At 34.9% G+C, this 6,000-nt stretch overlaps 1 long non-coding RNA gene across 1 annotated transcript; it reads left to right on the top strand.

Moving 5' to 3' along the window:
• Positions 1–3,237: 3,237 nt before the first annotated feature.
• LOC140038723 (uncharacterized) lies at positions 3,238–4,004 on the top strand. The gene is made up of 2 exons (XR_011842293.1): positions 3,238–3,403; positions 3,710–4,004. It is a non-coding gene; the product is annotated as an uncharacterized lncRNA (long non-coding RNA).
• Positions 4,005–6,000: the final 1,996 nt, after the last annotated feature.

Genomic DNA, 6,000 nt, shown 5'->3' with positions numbered 1-6,000 from the left:
AAGGAAAAACAGTATGAACTGACGTATACCGTTTGTTACCGAGTGAGTACACCACTTGAACACTACTTTGTTACCTTAATATCTTTGCTTTTATTTCAACTAATTAACCCTAAAATATCTCTTAAACCAGCCACAATGTTTGACCAAAGAAAGAGGAAAAAAAAAAGAAAAAATTTGAGCTTTGAACCCGCGGCGACACTTGTCAGAAATCTACCCAACTTTGACCCAAGTTTCTTACCTTTACTAAAACTCAAAATTTCACCAAAATTTCCTTCACTTCCTTGTCTTCTTGGCCGAAAATAGGGAGAGGAAAAAAAGAGAGAAAACTTCATCTTGCATCTTCAATTTCTTCCTCAAATCTTGAGTTCCAACCGTTAAAATTGCAAACTACTCCAGAAAAGTTACTCACTAAGAAGATTTAGAGCTTTTGGTAGAGTGATTTTGGAAGAAGAAACCCTAAGCTACCATCTTTCTTAAGGTTCCAAGGTAACTTGTCTAGAAATCCTTCTTTGCTCTTAATAATTGTAAATTGGTGGATTAGAGTTGTTAAATATGTAGTTTTGTGAGAAATTTCATGGGTTGAAGTAGTGTTATGATAAATTTCAGTTTTTATGGTGAATTTTCTGCCCTCATGTGATGATTAATGATTGGCTATGGTTTGATAGTTTTGTTATGTGATAAATTAGTGTATTATGTGCTAGATGGACTTGCCTAAAGAAAATTTCCAGCTTTAAGGTTGAAATTGCCCTGTTCTAACCTGTTTAATTCGTCCATGTTAGAGGCCGATTCAGGCTTAGGTCAAAACATTAAAGTTGTAGGAAATGGTGTTAACTAGCTGCCTACAAAATTGTAGCTCAATCAGAGTACTGTAGCATGTGAAATGACAAAAATACCTTGACTGCCAAGTGCCCCATTTCGCGGACAGTTTTGAGATTTCACATTTTTGGCTTCATTTTTCACTTTGATCCGTATCAAATCAGCCTTTGGTCAATACATAAAAATTCTAGCCCTATGTTTCAGCTTTGCAACGCATCTGAAAACGACTCAATCAGAATTTTGTAGTTTGAATTATTGCCATTTAAATCCAGTGCTGACAACCAGACTGACAATTAAATTCTGGTTCTGTAATCTGCAAATTCGATCTAGATCAACTATGAACTGGGTTGATTTGTCTTCATAAAAGTTGTAACCCTTTGTCTTAGCTTCGGAACGGTATAAAGTGTACATCAATCTGATAAACATAGCTTCAGTTGTGACCAAAACCCCAAGAGACATCAAACCTATTATTTAGTTTTTGTCCTTAAAACTTGGTTTCCGGTTGTATTGTTAAGACTTGTGTTGTAATTGGATTATTTTGAGCCTAGTTGAAGGGCTAATGTACTAACCTTGCTTATGTGTGACTTTGGGGCTGATTTGAGGAAAATAATGAAGCCATAAATGGCTGAAAAATAGCGAAATACAAAGGGCGTGCTGCCCAAATTTTCACTCGAGGGCCAATTGGATGTACTCGCGACTTGAGCGAAAGGTTTTAGGGTTGTTCATGTTTTTAAGACCAACTGCTACCTTTTTACTCCAACGCCACATAGTTAACTTGACTAGGCACATGACTTATAGTTAAGCCTCATTTGTGCATTCCATTTCCTGGGTTTGTGGATGGGGGAACCATAATTGTTTTACCTTGGTTGTTGTTAGGACGTGACGGTGATCAAAGCCATCCTTTGGGAGAAAACTTTTGAAGTTATCTTTACTTGAACTGGTGAGTGTACCACTCTCCTGATTTGTTACTTAACTGATTCATTTGTACTTGAAATCTGTGACTTGAATGATTATGAACTCTGTTTATTATGAGTGAGACGAGGGTGTACTTTATCACACTCGTTCTCTTGCCAGTGTGATCGTTTACTGTGTGAATTTGAATCTATTCTGTATCTGTTCTAACGTCATTTGGAGGCTTGTATCCAATGACCCTTCTGTGACCTCTGATCTCAAATCCTGTGGCTAGTTACTCGAGTCGAGCCGGCAAGGGTCTGGTCGATTAGATAACGAGCCACGGTAGTCTATTTCTGGGAAATCTTTGGGTATTGGAGACTCTGGATTTCCGGTATACTCGAATATTACCATCTCTATTCTGTGTGTGGTGTTCGGGCCTGGCAAGGGGTATGTTCGGTGGATGGAATTTGATGTCAAGTGGGATCTACGGTCGTGTTTGTTTCCTTGAACGTTGACGGAGTGTCAACGAGTTGGAATCAAGTACTGCAACGGGAATTTGGCTCTTGAGAGCCACTTGTATCCTTTCTATCTGAGGTGTTTGTTCATTTCCTTATATGATGTGTATATGTGCCTTAAAAGTGAAATGCCATGATTCTTGACAACTTGTACTGGTGGTACCTCATTGAGCGTAAGCTCACCCCGTTCCCGTTATCTTTGTTTTCCTTACAAGGTTTAATATTTTGAGAGCTATGATTTTTGAAGAAAGAGTCGAGCTAGTGTAGACATTCTTTTGATCATGCTCCTCTGTAACCGAAACCCTAATTGTATTTTGTATACATATGGTTACTATGGCGTGTATTTCAAGTTAACTTGTTGAAGACTCTGATGTATATATGTATATAAGTGTGTAATCAAGTGTTTCAAGCGTATTCGTTTGAGATTGTACGTTTCTATGGTTATGTGAACTTTCTTGTATCCATTGGGGAAATCGAGCGACTGTGAAGCTTGAACGAGAAAGAAAATTTTGGTCGGATTTTGACGTGGTAGCGGTTCTTCGCGCTTTCCCATGATTCATTTTTCCAAAGTTCTTTAGACCGTTTGGTAAGGTCTATGAATGATTTGATCCGCAGTCCTAACGAGAGTTGGGCAGGCGGTCCGCCGACCCTTTGGTACGCCTTAGGGAAAGGTGGGGCCGTCACATTTTCTATTTCACTTCCTATACCATTGCTTATCCTATCTTTTTTATTATTATTTCTCCTTCATAAACATTCTATTTTAATTCTTTTTTGTTTCTTTAAGATCCAATAACTACCAACTGGGTAAAATACACAACTCAATAGACTTGTTTTTATTATATTGTTTTTTAGCTTGTTATATTTAGAGCGAATTGCGCGAAATGTCACTAAACTATTTCAAAGTGTCGGTTCTGGTCACTAAACTTTTTTATTAGCGCGAAATATCACTGAACAAGTAAATCTGTACCGTTTTGGTCACTCGGTGTATTTGTACCGTTAGGAGAGACGGAAATCAACTTTTTGAGGGGCAAATTCGTCTGCACAGCCTTTTCTTTGAAGCTTTTACATAATCAATGGTTCCGTATCCGGCAAAGACATAAAGGAGATGGCCAATCTGAATGGCGGCACCGACAAACTTCAACCAAAAAATGCAGGCACTATTTTTCAATTGGAAATTGGTCTCTGACTCTCTGCCTCTTTCAGTTACCCACTGCCCAGCTTTGATTTCTGTATTCTTTCACCATTTGTAACAAAACCACAAAGCACCAGCTCCAAACGGTAAAAATTGGAAATTGGGATCTGGGATGTGGGGACTGGCTTCTTTTAGATTTTAGATACTCTTGATTCCTTTTCCTTTTTTTTCCCCTTTTTAACGTTTGGGAAGGGGATTGCCTTCCTCGTGTCTTTATTTTCCCTTTTGTCATACATCAGAACTTATTCAACCTAATTACTTCTTGGGAAATAATTTTTATCCCATTATGCAGAAAAGAAGAAAACCCTTTTTCTTATTTAAGGGTTTAACATGGTGGGTTTGAAGTTTAACTTCGGAATCTGCTTCTATGCGGAAGTACAAAAGCTCCCTAGATGCATTTGCTCAGATCTTGAAGAATGAGGGTGCAAGGTCTCTCTTCAAGGAAGCTGGTGCAAACATCTTACTGATTTTGAAGAATGAGGGTTCAAGAGTTGGTTTTCTACCTCAAGATTTCAAAGATTAGGCAATGAGAAAATCTCCCATCTCAGAGAAGTTTCAACCTATCCAACAAATCAGAGATTCCAAAATAGTTGGTAAACCCATCTCAGATTTGGGCACAAAATCACAAGAGTCTGATGGAAAGTTCAACTTTGAACATGAAATATGCATCTGTTAGAATATTGAGTACCTTCTACAGCAGTTGTGTCAATCCTGAATCTGTTAGGTGAAATGCTAACTGGACTTATTTATTGCATTGGTCAACACGGGAAAGACGAGTAGGAGACCTTTGTTAGTGGAAGCACAGTTTACTCGTATGGAAATGCCCAGGCAGTCATTTTCCAGATTATGCCAAGGTCCCCACCATGAAGACTGGCTTTCCATCTCATGCTTTATTTACGGTTGGGAAAGGTAAGTAATGATAAAGGGTGTTCTTTGTTACAAATGGTGGAAGAGGGAGGAGGAGGAAGAAGAAAGAAAAAGGGAGAGGAAGGAGAGTGGAGGTGGAGGTGATGGCGGCGGGTGGCAATGTAGGTGATGGGTGGTTGTGGGTGAAGAAAAATGAGGGCATAAATTTTTTAACAGTTGTGTAGACAAAATTACCCCTTAAAAAGTGATTTTCCGTCTCTTCTAACGACACAAATACACGGAGTGACCAAAATGGTACATATTTACTAGTTCAGTGGCATTTCGCGCTAATAAAAAAGTTTAGTGACCAGAACCGGCACTTTGAAATAGTTTAGTGACATTTCGTGCAATTCGCTCTTATATTTATATATTACACTATTGGTGGTTATCTATACATATATATATATATATATACATATATATATATATGTATATATATGACAATAGTTATTTTAATCAGAATTGTTTCTCACTCCTACGTGACATACCCAATTGAAAAGAATTAATGGGTTATGGTTTCACTTCCTATACCATTGCTTATCCTATCTTTTTTTATTACTATTTCTCCTTCATAAACATTCTATTTTACTTCTTTTTTTGTTTCTTTAAGATCCAATAAATACCAACTGGGTAAAATACACAACTCAATAGACTTGTTTTTATTATATTGTTTTTTAGCCTGTTATACTTATATCTTACACTATTGGTGGTTATCTATACACATATATATATATATATATATATATATATGACAATAGTTATTTTAATCAGAATTGTTTCTCACTCCTACGTGACATACCTAATTGAAAAGAATTAATGGGTTATGGGTCATTTAGGTTTTACCCATATTAAATCCTAATTGGATTATATTATATGTTTAAAAATTATCTCTAATTTTAAAATAACTAATCTTATCTTAAAGATATTGTTTTAAAAAACAACTAATCTTATCTTAATGATTCTGCTTTCTATTAAATTATTACATATAGAACTATAGTAAAATCTTTTTCAAATCACAATTATTGAAATCTTACATATCCTAGATTACTTCCTTAATCACAATTATTAAAATCTTTCATATTCCAAATTACTTCCTTTCACCATCATACTGTTGATTAATATTCAAATTATTCATCATTTCTTCCATTAATTTTTAGTTAACTTAGTGTAAAAAAGAGAATTAACTGTTACACCTACAAATTTATCAATATTGTTGAAAGTTGAATATTTATTGATGAAGAAAAATGAATTGCTAGATTTTTTCTACTTAATTAAATATGAATATATAGTTTTAGATTTATGGTCATTATAAAAATTTAAATTATCTAAAAGAATATTTGTAAAAAAAAAAAGAATATCTACCAAGTTCTTGATATGGAGTACATGATTTGATGTATACTCATATTATAGTGAAAATATGTAAACAAATTTTAAAAATTAGTAAATAATTGAATATTTAGAATATAGTAATTTTTTAAATTTAACATAAATCAACATGTAGGATTGTTGTTAAGTTTTGTATTTTAAATTATTTAAATTTGTATAAATTCACAATAAATAAAAAAAAAGACCATGCTAAGGCACGGGCAAAATTCTAGTTAGAACTTAAAGAAACAAAAAGTATTAAAATATGTCATTTATAAAGGAGAAATGACAATATAATAAAAGATAAGATAG

Source organism: Coffea arabica, chromosome 3e (assembly GCF_036785885.1).
Source record: "Coffea arabica cultivar ET-39 chromosome 3e, Coffea Arabica ET-39 HiFi, whole genome shotgun sequence".
NCBI classification, from domain to species: Eukaryota; Viridiplantae; Streptophyta; class Magnoliopsida; order Gentianales; family Rubiaceae; genus Coffea; species Coffea arabica.
The sequence above is the reverse complement of the archived record's forward strand: the minus strand, read 5'-3'. Positions and strand labels throughout refer to the sequence as shown.